At 52.3% G+C, this 13,007-nt stretch overlaps 1 protein-coding gene across 1 annotated transcript in view; it reads right to left on the bottom strand.

Annotated features, from left to right (window-relative positions):
• The window catches only part of gjc1 (gap junction protein gamma 1), a 108,680-nt gene extending 98,775 nt beyond the window's left edge, over positions 1-9,905 (bottom strand). The window contains exon 1 of the mRNA XM_038779209.1: positions 9,623-9,905. The gene's annotated coding sequence lies outside the window, so the exon portion shown is untranslated. The remainder of the gene's footprint in view (positions 1-9,622) is intronic.
• Positions 9,906-13,007: the final 3,102 nt, after the last annotated feature.

Raw genomic sequence — 13,007 nt, 5'->3', positions numbered from 1 at the left:
CGGCCTCTGGCTCCTTGATCCATTCCCTTACTTGCTCGGCCATCGCCGCCCAGTGGTAGAATTGTAGGTTTGGGAGGGCTAGCCCTCCCCTTGATTTTGTTTTTTGTAAAACTTTCTTTGTGATCCTAGCCCCCCCCCCCCCCCCCCCCCCCCCCCCCCCCCCAAAACGAACACCATGATTAGTTTGTCTACTGCTTGGAAAAAGGCCTTGGGGATGTAGATCGGGATGGCTCTGAATAGGAAGAGTTACCTGGGCAGCACGTTTATTTTGATCATCTGGACTCTCCCCGCGAGGGAGAGTGGGAGTGTGTTCCATCTTTTCAGGTCCTTTTTTACTTCCTCTGTCAGACTGGTGAGGATCCATTTGTGGATCCCTTTCCAGTCGTGGCCTATTTGGATCCCCAGGCAGCGAATTTGAGTCCGGCTTGTTTAAACAGCAGTCCCGTTAGTGCTGCCCACCTACTTGTGGGTGTACTGGGAAGATCTCGCTTTTGCTCATGTTGAGTTTGTAGCCCGAGAAGGCGCCAAACTCTTTCAGGAACACGATGATTCCGTCCATGCCGCTTTGTGGGTCCGAGATGTAGAGGAGCAGGTTATCTGCATAGAATGAGACTCTGTGCTCTCTGCCGCCCCTTCGGATCCCCCTCCAGCTTTTTGCCATCTGAGCTCAATTGCTAGTGGTTCGGTCGTTAGGGCGAACAGCAGTGGGGACAGTGGGCATCCTTGTCTGGTGCCCCTGTGCAGCTGGAAGTATCGGGAGTTGGTGTTGTTTGTCCGTACGCTTGCCATGGGAGAATTGTATAGGAGTTTTACCCAGGAGGTGAATCCTGTTCCAAGCCCGAACCGCTCCAGTACCTCTATGAGGTATTTCCATTCAACTCTGTAGAAGGCCTTTTCTGCGTCTAGGGAGACAATCACCTCTGGTGTTCTCTCCCCGGAGGGGGTCATTATCATGTTCAGCAGGCGCCTGATGTTGGAGGTAAGCTGTCTACCTTTGACAAAGCCCGTCTGGTCTTCTGCGACCACCTCTGGCATGCAGTCTTCTAGCCTTTTGGCTAGAATCTTGGCCAGTATTTTGGCGTCTGCGTTCAACAGAGAGATGGGTCTGTATGACCCAAATTCCGTTGGGTCTTTATCTTTCTTAGGTATCAGGGAGATTGAGGCCTGTGCTAGCATGGGTGGCAGTGTGCCCTTGGCCAGTGAGTCTGTGAACATCTCCCGCAGGTGCGGGGCAAGTGCTGTTGCAAGTCCGCCGGGAATCCATCCAGTCCGGGTGCCTTCCCCGCCTGCATGGAGCTTATGCTGTCCATGATCTCTCCCAGTGCTAGTGGTGCTTTCAGGCCCCGTTTTCTGCCCTCTCCCACGACTGGTATGTCCAGTCCATCAAGGAACCGTTTCATCCCGGCCTCCCGCATTGGGGGCTCTGAGGTATACAGCCCTTGGTAAAAGGTCCTGAATGCCTTGTTGACCTTTTCTGGCTCTGTTTGTAATGCGCCTCTAGTATCCCTGATTTGCGCAATTTCTCTGGTGGCTGCCTACTTTCTCAGCTGGTGTGCCAGCAGGCGGCTGGCTTTGTCTCTGTGTTCGTATAGGGCCCCATGTGCTTGGCGGAGTTGAAGCACTGCTTTCCTGGTGGAGAGCAGATCAAGGTTCCTTTGTAACTCTTTCCTCTCCGCCAGGAGTTCTACGGTTGGGGCCTCAGAGTATTTACGGTCTACCTCCAGTATGGAGTCGACCAGCTGCTGCCTAGTTGCCTTGTCCTCCCTATCTCTTCGTGCTTGGAAAGCGATGATTTCCCCTCTTAGTACGGCCTTTAGTGCTTCCCAGAACGTGGAGGGCGAAACCTCCCTATTCTGATTGTTCTCCGTGTATTCTGCTATGGCCCGCGATATATTTTTGTTGAAGGCCTTGTCAGCTAGTAGGGCAACGTCCAGCCTCCATGTGGGGCGTTGGGCCCTGCCCGACGTCCAGCCTCACATCCAAATGTGGAGCGCGGTCTATCACAATTGCGGAGTATTCCACTTTGTCTATCCCTGGAAGCATCGTTTTCCCCACCACAAATAAGCCAATTCTGGTGTATACGTTGTGTACTGGGGAGAAGAAGGACAACTCCTTCTCCCCTGGGTGGGTGAATCTCCAGGGGTCCACCACTCCCATCTGTTCCATAAAGTGACCGAGTTCCCATGTTTGCGGTTTTCCCCGTCTTGGGGTTCGATCTGTCAGTCGTTGGGTCCTGTACACAGTTGAAGTCCTCCCCCATGATTAGCCGATGCGTCGCTATGTCAGGAATTTCTGCCATGGTCTTCTTGATGAAGCTCGGGTCATCCCAATTGGGCGCGTACACGTTAACTAGTACGACTGGTGCCCCATCCAGGGTCCTGCTAACCATGACGTACCGTCCCCCCAGGTCCGCAACCGTCTTTGTCACCCTAAACATCGTCTTCGTGCCGATCAGTATCGCCACCCCCCTGGCCCTTGCCCCATAGCAGGAATGGTAGGTTTGTCCCACCCAGCCCTTTCTTACCCGCAGTTGGTCCTACTCTCTCAGGTGTGTCTCCTGGAGGAAGACTATGTCGGCCCTCATGTTTCTGAGGTGGGTGAGGACTCAGGATCTTTTCACTGGGCCGTTGAGTCCCCTAACGTTCCAGGTGACTATCCTGGTGGGGGGGGCTTCTGTCCCCTGGCTCCTGTGGGATTAACCATATTCACCTGGTGGACGCACCCCTGCCCTCTGGGGTTCCCCCCTGTTAGGGGGCCATCTTGGATGGTCGCTGTCACTGCTCTCTCCATGCGGTTGGGCCCCTGTGCTCCAGCACCTCCTCCATCCAGGGGGCCCCCGCCATAGTCGCCCGATGAGCAGCCACCACACGAGTAGGCCGTATTGGGTGGATGCTTGCAGCGATTCCTTGTTCCGAGCCCTTGGTTGTGGCACTCTGTAGCCCTATTCCTGTTCCTTTTCTAGCCTTGTTTGTCCCTCCGTCCCTGTGTTCCCCCCTCCCCCCCAGTCCGTCCCTTTCCTCCCCTTTTCTCCCCCTCTCCCCTATATAGGGGCTGGTTTAGCTCACAAGGCTAAATCACTGGCTTTTAAAGCAGACCAAGCAGGCCAGCAGCACGGTTCGATTCCCGTACCAGCCTCCCCGGACAGGCGCCGGAATGTGGCGACTAGGGGCTTTTCACAGTAACTTCATTGAAGCCTACTCGTGACAATAAGCGATTTTCATTTTCATTTCATTTTCATATCCCTCCTTTGTCCCTCTTTCCCCTGCTCCTGTCCCCATTTGCTCTCCCGCCTCTGTTGAGTGGTCCCACCCGCCCTCTCCCTGGCGCCGTCCCTCTGTTGGGGGTGCGCTGTGGCCCTGCTTTTTTGCATGTCCCCGGTGCTAGCTTTCTTGCTAGTGCGGCAACCCCCCTCTATGAAATGAAAATCGCTTATTGTCACGAGTAGGCTTCAATGAAGTTACTGTGAAAAGCCCCTAGTCGCCACATTCCGGTGCCTGTCCGGGGAGGCTGGTACGGGAATTACTGTCTCACTTCTCCCCCGCCCAGACTCTGCGTTTTTTCGCCCACTCTTCCCCTGCCCTACCCTGCGCTCCCCCTGTTTGCTCACCCTTCTCCGCTACTCTCATACCTTTGTGCTGGGGTCTGGTTTCCCACCTATGTGGGTTCGTTGGGTAGCGGTTTGCTTTTTGTTCAGGGTGCGCTTGCCATGTTGGGGGTGGGGGTGGGGGGACTTGGCATTGCCTCACCCCCCCCACCCCCTCGGTGTGTTGTTGCCCCTTACCAGGGGCCCCGTGTCTCTACCCTCACTGTTGGTTTCCAGCCCATGTTCTTCGATAAATTTGTTTGCGTTGGCGGGGGATGTGAAGAAATATTCTCTTTTTTGGTATGTGACCCAGAGTTTCGCTGGGTACAGCATACCAAAGCGCACATTGCTCCTGTGAAGGCCTCTTTTGCTCTGTTGAATTCGGCCCGTCTCCTGGCGAGGCCTGCCCCAATGTCCTCGTACACTCTAATGAGGTGCCCTTCCCATCTGCAGGTTCTCTTCTGCCTGGCCCAGCGAAGGATTGGTCCCGGGCTTTGTACCGGTGCAGTTTGGCTAAAACTGCCCTCGGATGTTTCCCCGCCCTGGGTTTCGGGCGCAGCGACCGGTGCGCTCTGTCCATTTCCGGTGGCTTGTGGAAAGTTTCCCTCCCCACTAAGTGGCCCAGCATCTCGGCCACGTAGGCTGTGGGGTTTCTACTCTCGATCCCCTCTGGTAGGCCCACTATCCTGACATTTTGTCTTCTTGAGCGGTTTTCCTGGTCGTCCACCCAGTCCTTCAGGCTCCCCAGTGTTGTGTCCAGTCTTGCCACCTCCTTCTCCAGGGCCGTGATCCGGTCGCTCATGTCAGTCGCAGTCCTCTCCAGCTCCTTAATGGCCGCATATTGGGTTTCCAGTTTCTTCTCTGCTCTGCCCAGGGCGAGCTGCACCTCCGCCAGGGCCTTGGCCATTGCTGTCTGTACTGCGGCCTCTATGTCTGCTCTGATCCCTGCCTTGCTTTCCTGCTGGTGTTCCCTCAGCACCTCGGCAATGGCTGCCTTCCAGTTCCCCTCTGGCCCAGGGGGAAGAAGCCCCTATCTGCCCAGTTCTTTTAGTTGCAGTGAGGCTTCCATTCTGCCGCTTCGTATGCCAATTAGCTCATCTGAGTGGGCTTGTGTACTGCCCCGTTTGCTTTTGGTGCCCTTTCTCCCTCTGCTTTGGCCTTCTGGTATTTTTTTTCTACCCCCCCCCCCCCCCCTTATTCACCCCCTTCCCCTCTTTTTCTCTACCCCCTCCCTTCTGAGGAGACTTTTTTCAGGTTTGGTTTTAATTTTTGAGAAGCATGGAAGGAGAGAGGGAGTGTTCTGTCCCTTTAACAGTTTTCTTTTTCTAAGTCTTTCTTTTTTTAAACTTTTTCCCCCCCCTTTTTTCCCCCCTCAAAAAGAGGGAGTTTTCGTTTTCTTTTTTCCCCTGGAACCAGAGAGAGAGAGAGAGAAAAAGGCTTCTCGGGCCGGGAGTCCCCCTTTGTTCCTCCGCTGCCTGCCTCGTGGTGGTTGCCGCTGGAGGGAGGGGTGGCTCGGTCGGTCAGGCCGGCTCGCAGGCCGGCGCTCTGCTGTGCCCTCTCCGCTCGTCAGGGGGGGGGCGCAACTTTCTCCGGTCGCTTCCTGATCTCCGGCCCCCGGCTCCTGCTGCGTACCTTTCCACCCTTCGGCTCCTTGTGGCCTCCTCTCCTTCTCCCCGGGGAGGGGGGGGGGGGGGGCTCTCCCCCCGTGCTTCTCCTGCTGCTCGCTCCGTTCCCGAGTGCCCGGGTCTCCGGCCCCATTCCGTCTCGGAGTCCGGGTCGCTCCTCTTCCTTCTCTCCCGCCGTGCGGGGGCCCAGTCGGCCCAGCTCGCGCACCCGGGCGCGCATTCTTCGTGGGGGGGGGGGGAATGCGACTATATTTCCCCCCCCACTGGAGCTCCTCGATGTGCGACCGCCCCCCTCCGCCGCCAGAAGTCCTCACTCTTACTGTCTTTAAGACCTGGTTTGGATGCTCTTGTTTCCTTTCCAAAACAGTAGGTTTGAATTCCTTCCAGAAAACTGTTATTAAGTTATTAAGCAGTCTGGAAACAGCTTTTAAAATGCAGATAGAGAAACCCTTCTTTTCAACCTGTGCAGAACAAAAACCAGTTCAAACTCAAAGCAAAAGTAAAACTAACTTCCAGAGCCACAGCCCAGCTCCCACCTCAAGAACAAAAGTAAAAATTCAGAGCCAAAGCCCAGCTCCACCCACACGATGATATCACTGAAGCCACATGATAAGACAAAAATATCTCTTAAAGGTACACTGCCATGACACTAATCAGATTTCAGCAAACACTTGGGGGATCTGGTCCAGTTTCACAACAATTCTATAAATTAAATTAGCTGAAGAGCTAATTCAATATATGGTGTTGGGACCACAGGAGGAGGCAAAGATAGATCATCCACTTGTCAATTCTGTCTGAAGCGGGCAGCACGGTGGCCAAGTGGTTAGCACAACCGCCTCACGGCGCTGAGGTCCCAGGTTCGATCCCGGCTCTGGGTCACTGTCCGTGTGGAGTTTGCATGTTCTCCCCGTGTCTGCGTGGGTTTCGCCCCCACAATCCAAAAATGTGTAGAGTAGGTGGATTGGCCACGCTAAATTGCCCCTTAATTGGAAAAAATAATTGGGTAATCTAAATTTAAAAAAAAAAAAAAAAAATTCTGTCTGAAGAATGTTGCAAATGCTTCAGTCTTGTCTTTTTACTCACATACTGAGCTGCCCTATCACTGAACCATGTTGATTTGGCTTTGTCCTTCTGTTAGTTGTTTAACTGTGCAAAAACACTGGATGTGGCAGGATTACAGAGATTTGAACCGATCCATTGGTTCAGAGATTGTTTAGGATGCTGCTTATTCTGTTTAATGTGCATATAGTCCTATGTTGTAGTTTCGCCAGTTTGGCACCTCTTGGGCGGGATTCTCCAACTCTGGACTGGGTCGGGGAATCTCCTAGGGCGGGGGGGGGGGGGGGGTGCGATTCATGCGTCACCTCTCTGACGCCGGTCTGCCAATTCTCCGGTGACTGGAGAATCGGCGGCATTGGCGCCGGCGCGGTTGGCCCCCCGGCGATTCTCCGCACGCGATGGGCCAAGTGGCCGCCGAGACAGGCCGAGTCCCGCCGGCGCCGTTCACGTGTAGTCCTACGCGGCGGGACCTCGGTGTTCATCGTGCGGGGGGGGGGGGGCGGCCTGGTTGGGGGGGGGGGGTACTGACCCGGGGGCGGTGGCGTCCACCGTGGCCTGGCCCACAATTGGGGCCCACTGATCGACGGGCTGGCTTCTCCTGGTGGGGGCCTAGTTTACTCCGCGCCGGGCAAATTCACACCGGCCGCAGCGCGCATGCGCAGACCCGCGCTGCCCTTTTGACGCCGGTATCGGCAGCTGGGGCTGCATGAGTCATTCCAGTGCCATGCTGGCCCCCTGTGAGGTGCAGGATCGCTGATCCTGGGGGCCTGTTGACGCGTTTACGACGGCGGCAACACTTAGCCTCAGGATCAGAGAATCCCTATTTGCATAGGTCTGGTGCTGCTCTTGACATGCTTTCTTGCACACCTCATTAAACCAAAATTGATCCTCTGGCTTGATAAAAAATGACAGACTGAAGAACATGCCAGGCCATGAGTTTACTGATTATGGTAGGGTACAGTCCTGTTACTAATACCTCGTACAGGTTATAGAGCGAGAGGGCGGAATTCCTCCAAGCACCTGTGTTCAATGACGGGGTTGGGGAGGAGGAGTAATTGAGCTGGAGGCCCTAAATTCAGTTTTACGTTGGTGTGAATTGACAACAGGATCTTCCACCTGGTGGCTGTCGTGGCAGATCGGGAAACCCGCTGAAGGCCGGCATAAACCTCATCCCGCTAATGGGATACAGTTAAAGGTCTGACCATCTCCGTGGTGCCTGCAGGAAAACATACCGGTGCATGCAGATGTCAAAACTCATCTGAACAATGCTCGATGTTGCCCCTGGAGGCCAGCACACCACAGCAGTGGGTGGGGGGAACATCTGCAGGTGGACTTTCCAGAATCGGTGTCCTGGAGGGGTTTCATCTTCCAGCCTCAGAATGTTCCCGGCCATCCAACTCGTTCCCAGGAGGCCCATTTCCCAGCCTTCAAGTCCACCTGGAGATCCATCTTCGTTTTCAAGAGGTCACCTCTTTTTTTTCAACAGTAGGTCAGTGATGTTGGCCACCTTTTCAATATGGCATCTGGTTAGGATGGTGGACAACGGGTCATCAGCCCTGTGCTGCCCCGCCACAAATCAAACCCAGTTGCATAGTTAATGAGGTCAGGGCCAGAGGATTTGGTGTGTTTTCCCACCAGCCTCTGCAGCAGAAAGGCTCCACATTCCCGCCCCCCCCCCCCCCCACCATAGGACATAGTCCCCAGATGGGAGGATTCCGCCCACAGACTTGAGCTACGATATCTATTCAAAATTGCCCCCATGTAGCAAAGTGATAGTCTCACACAATAAAATGTAGGATAGCCTCAGTGTGAGGATGGGCCTTCCTTTCCATGAGAACAGTGCAGTGGTCACTCCTGTTAATACCATCATTGGAAGATGCATCTTCAGCAGCTAGGTTAACAAGGTCAAGGGTCAAATTTCTTTTCCCCCTCTCACTTTGGTTCCCTCATGTCCCCTTCAGGATCCCACTACCTTGATTGGCAATGGTGCTACCGAGTTACTCTTGGTGATGGATATTGAAGTCCCTCTGCCTCTAGTATATTCTATGTCCTTGGATCCTCAGTGCCTCGTCAAATAGATATTTTAAGTTCGCCTGAGAATGCCAATGGCACTTCTAACAGTGAGGCACGTCTTCAATACTACACTGAAGTGAAAGTCCAGATTATTTGTTCAACTATCTGGAGTGGGTCTTGAATCCATAACCTTCTAATGCAGAGACAATAATTATACTGACACTTTAATCAGAACTGATTTGGCTGTGGGTCAAAGCCTCACCGCTGGGCCTAGCCATCCCCTTCAGTACAGGAAGTGCTGCAGGGTCGGAGGGCTGGATTTTCCGTCGGGGGCATCCTCCGCTTCGCCAGCAGCGCACCCACACCCGCGGATTTCCCGATGGCATGGGGGTGCCCACAACGAGAAGCCCAATTGGCCGACTGATGGGACGGAGGATCCCGACGCCGGCGGGGGCGCGCAACACCGGAAAACGGTCTGGTCATTTATTTCAACGATGTTTGCAAAACCACAAGAGTGGCCCATACTTCAAGAAGTATTTAATTGACTGCAAAGCACTTTGGGGACATCCCTAGGACATCCCAAAGGATCTATACAAATGCAACTTCTTTCTTTACTGGTGGAAGGTAGGGCAATGCTTAAAATAGTGCGAGTAGGGGAGTAAAATGTTAAATGACCTCTATTTGTTAAACAGCTGGATGTAAAAGCAAGGAGCTGGAATGTAATGTGGAAAACACGGAAAAAGAATGCATGATTAAAACATGAGAACTTATGAGAGAAAAATAAAGTTTGTTAGTCTAAAGGAAATAAAAAGTGTTTTTTTTTAACCTCAAAAAGGTTATTGAAAGACAAAAAGGATATTGAAATAACAAAACTAAGTTAGATGGCCTGGGCTGAGGAAAATCACAAAGGTCCGTAAGGGCCAGAATGTGTTCACTGAAAAGACAACACAGACAAGCTTAAAAAAACCCAAAGGACTTGCAAGTAAATTCTCCTCTTTTTAATATTTGTTGATCTAATCTCCACAAAGCAAACACGTCCAAGGAAGGGAGACACATTGCCAAAATTGAAAGCAAAATCAGAGCTTTCGCAATCTAACACAGGTCGAACAAATCGGTAACAGCACATAGTTGAGATTCCTGGAGCGGCAAAGCAATTCAGCAATTCTAATTTTCACAAAACAATAAGAATACAAAGGCCCTGTGCAGTTACCTGGAAAATACCAATAACATTTAGGCTTGCGCTGTTTATAAGTGGTGACAAGTGATACAATTAATGCTTTGGTCGAACAGAACTGTTTTACTGCACATTTCAGTTAGGGACAGCTTCCCCAGATCTTCTTACCTTCTGTAATTCTTCACTTTATCTCTCAGTGTCCAGCAGTTTGTCAAACTATGTGGAGTTCACGCCATCCGGAATTCCAGACAAGACTCCTTAAGATCCAATGCTTCCTCAAATCAGTTACTACCTAGAGATGGCAGGAAATCTGTCTTCTTGTGTATGCTTAGAAATGTGTCTGTACATCAGCAGCAGTGGGCTAAGCAATGAATTAATTCCTGATGAGTGAGCCAAGGCCTCGATGTTAGCGGAGACAGATGAGGACTGCTCATAACTACAGAGTCGGTCAGCTCTGGATGCGTTTAAAGTAGTAACTGGGGCCCCCCTTTCTGTGAATTTGTCTGAATGCGAGACTAGACTGCAGCAATTAAGAGATGGATAAATCCTGTCATGGATAAATGGGATCTGGAGCATTCTCCCCTGGTTTTCCTTAGTTATATTGGCAAGGAAACACATTATACTTGGAATGGGTAACAACACCAAAATCAGTTTTTTTCATAGAAGTTACAGTGCAGAAGGAGGCCATTCAGCCCATCGAGTCTGCACCAGCTCCTGGAAAAAGCACCCTACCCAAGCCCACATCTCCACCCTATCCCCATAAACCAGTAACCCCACCCAACACTTATGGCAATTTTGGACACTAAGGGCAATTTAGCACAGCCAATCCACCTAACCTGCACATCTTTGGACTGTGGGAGGAAACCAGAGCACCCAGAGGAAACCCACGCACACACGGGGAGAACGTGCAGACTCCGCACAGACAGTGACCCAGCAGGGAATCGAACCTGGGACCCTGGAGCTGTGAAGCAATTGTGCTAACCACTATGCTACCGTGCTGCCCTTCTGGTTGACAACTCTGGTTGAAAGGATTCCTGGAGATTTGACAAATCGTAAAGGTTTGGGCGCATATGGCATCCATCAATAAAACCTTTGCAATTTGGGAAATGCAGAAGTCCTATTGCAGCTTTTAGCCATGCCGTTTTATTCAATGGGAAAGGAGGTAAAAATGCTGACTAGCATAACCGATTAGTCATCTATATGATACCTAGGTGAGCAGGACATTGTTGCAATGTCAGGCGGAAAATGCCACAGGCATTAACGTTGACTTACCCCACACAATATTGACGATGCCAAGTCTGTATTGTAAGTTGGTGGTAGGTGGCCTTGCTGCAGAGAGCAACATTCTCTCTGTAAGCTCAACCAATTTTCTTGTTATTTTTTTATTTTTATTTTAAAAAAATTTTTTTTTAAATTTAGGTTACCCAATTATTTTTTCCAATTAAGGGGCAATTTAACATGGCCAATCCACCTACTCTGCACATTTTTGGGTTGTGGGGGCGAAACCCACGCAGACACGGGGAGAATGTGCAAACTCCACACGGACAGTGACCCAGAGCCGGGATCGAACCTGGGACCTCAGCGCCGTGAGGCAGTTGTGCTAACCACTAGGCCACCGTGCTGCCCTCAATTTTCTTGTTATTGGCAGGTGTGGCAAGTTGTGCAAATCTGACCTGTTATTTGTCAATTCCCCGGCCACACCACCTTTCATCTTGTACCGCCCCAACCATGAAGTAGGGTAGCTAAGGCGCATTTTAACACCAACTTCCTTAAAGGGATTTTTTTGAAATAATTTCAGATAAATGGAAATATTTCATAAAATATACAGTGTTAAAAAGATACTTTATCCATGCCAAACATATGCAAAGTCAGTTTTCCTTTAAGAATTCCACTGAAACCTGCAGTAAGCCTCAGTGAATTGTGTGGAGTGTTCATTTAAATATCTTCGCATCAGAAAGGGGTCTGAAAGCATGAAGCTGGGCAGTTTGATGCACAAAGTGCAGAACTGTAGTTAGTCATAATTGGGTGCAGGACCTTCTTTCCAAATAATGCAATATCCCTCCATCCATGATACTGCATCACCGATTCCCAACAAAGCTTTTTACTAAATGAAGTTGTACTTCCATGCTGATTTTGCTAAATCTAATGTCTAAATCTAAGTGGGCAGCACGGTAGCATTGTGGATAGCACAATCGCTTCACGGCTCCAGGGTCCCAGGTTCAATTCCGGCTTGGGTCACTGTCTGTGCGGAGTCTGCACATCCTCCCCGTGTGTGCGTGGGTTTCCTCCGGGTGCTCCGGTTTCCTCCCACAGTCCAAAGATGTGCAGGTTAGGTGGATTGGCCATGATAAATTGCCCTTAGTGTCCAAAATTGCCCTTAGTGTGGGGTTACTGGGTTATGGGGATAGGGTGGAGGTGTTAACCTTGGGTAGGGTACTCTTTCCAGGAGCTGGTGCAGACTCGATGGGCCGAATAGCCTCCTTCTGCACTGTAAATTCTATGTAATCTATGTCATGCGGGAGACTTCTATTTTGGTTGCTCTTGGAGTGTGAGCATCATTGGCAAGGTCAGCATTTGTTGCCCTCACCTAATTATCTTTGCACAGTAAGAAGTCATACAACACCAGGTTAAAGTCCAACATGTTTGTTTCAAACACTAGGGGCGAAATTCTCCGACCCCCAGCAGGGTCGGAGAATCGCCTGGGGGCGCCTAAAATCCCGCCCCCGCCGTGGCAGAGATTCTCCGCCACCCGGGAAGTGGTGGGGGCAGGAATCTCGCCACTCCGATCGGAGAGGCCCCTGCGGTGATTCTCCGACCCGGATGGGCCGAAGTCCCGCCGCTGGGAGGCCTCTCCCGCCAGCGAGGTTTAAACCACCTCTGGAACGGCGGGCTCAGCGGCGCGAGCAGGCCCCCGGGGCCCTGGGGGGGCGGGGGGGGGGATCGAACCCCGGGGGGTGCCCCCACGGTGGCCTGGCCCGCAATCGGGACCCCCCGCTCAGACTGCGGGCCAGTTCCCTGGCTGCACTATGTTCTTCCGCGTCCGCCACGGCCTCCACCATGGCGGAGGCGGAAGAGAACCCCACATCGTGCATGCGCCGGCAGTGACGTCGGCGGCCAGCTGCCGCTGACATGACTACTGGCGCATGCGCGGACCGGCGAAAGCCTTTCGGCCAGCCCCGCTGCTGGGGTCGCCGGTTTTTTGCGCCGGTCTTCTGGTCGCAACCGCTCCGGCGCGGGGCTGGCCCCCAAAGGTGGGGAGAATTCCCCACCTTTGGGGATTCCCGACCCCTGAGTGCTTGGCGCCACTCCCCTACTCCGGGACCCTCCGTCACGCCGGGTAGGGGAAAATGCCGCCCCAGCTTTCGGAGCACTGCTCCTTCCTCAGATTCACCTGAGGAAGGAGCTGCGCTCCGAAAGCTCGTGTTTGAAACAAACATGTTGGACTTTAACCTGGTGTTGTATGACTTCTTACTGTGCCCACCCCAGTCCAACGCCGGCATCTCCACATCCTAATTATCTTTGACAAGATAGTCTTAACCTGCTGTGCCCTTGT

The sequence above is a fragment of the Scyliorhinus canicula genome, chromosome 19 (assembly GCF_902713615.1).
Source record: "Scyliorhinus canicula chromosome 19, sScyCan1.1, whole genome shotgun sequence".
In the NCBI taxonomy this organism is placed as follows: domain Eukaryota; kingdom Metazoa; phylum Chordata; class Chondrichthyes; order Carcharhiniformes; family Scyliorhinidae; genus Scyliorhinus; species Scyliorhinus canicula.
This window is presented reverse-complemented; position numbering and strand designations above follow the sequence as displayed.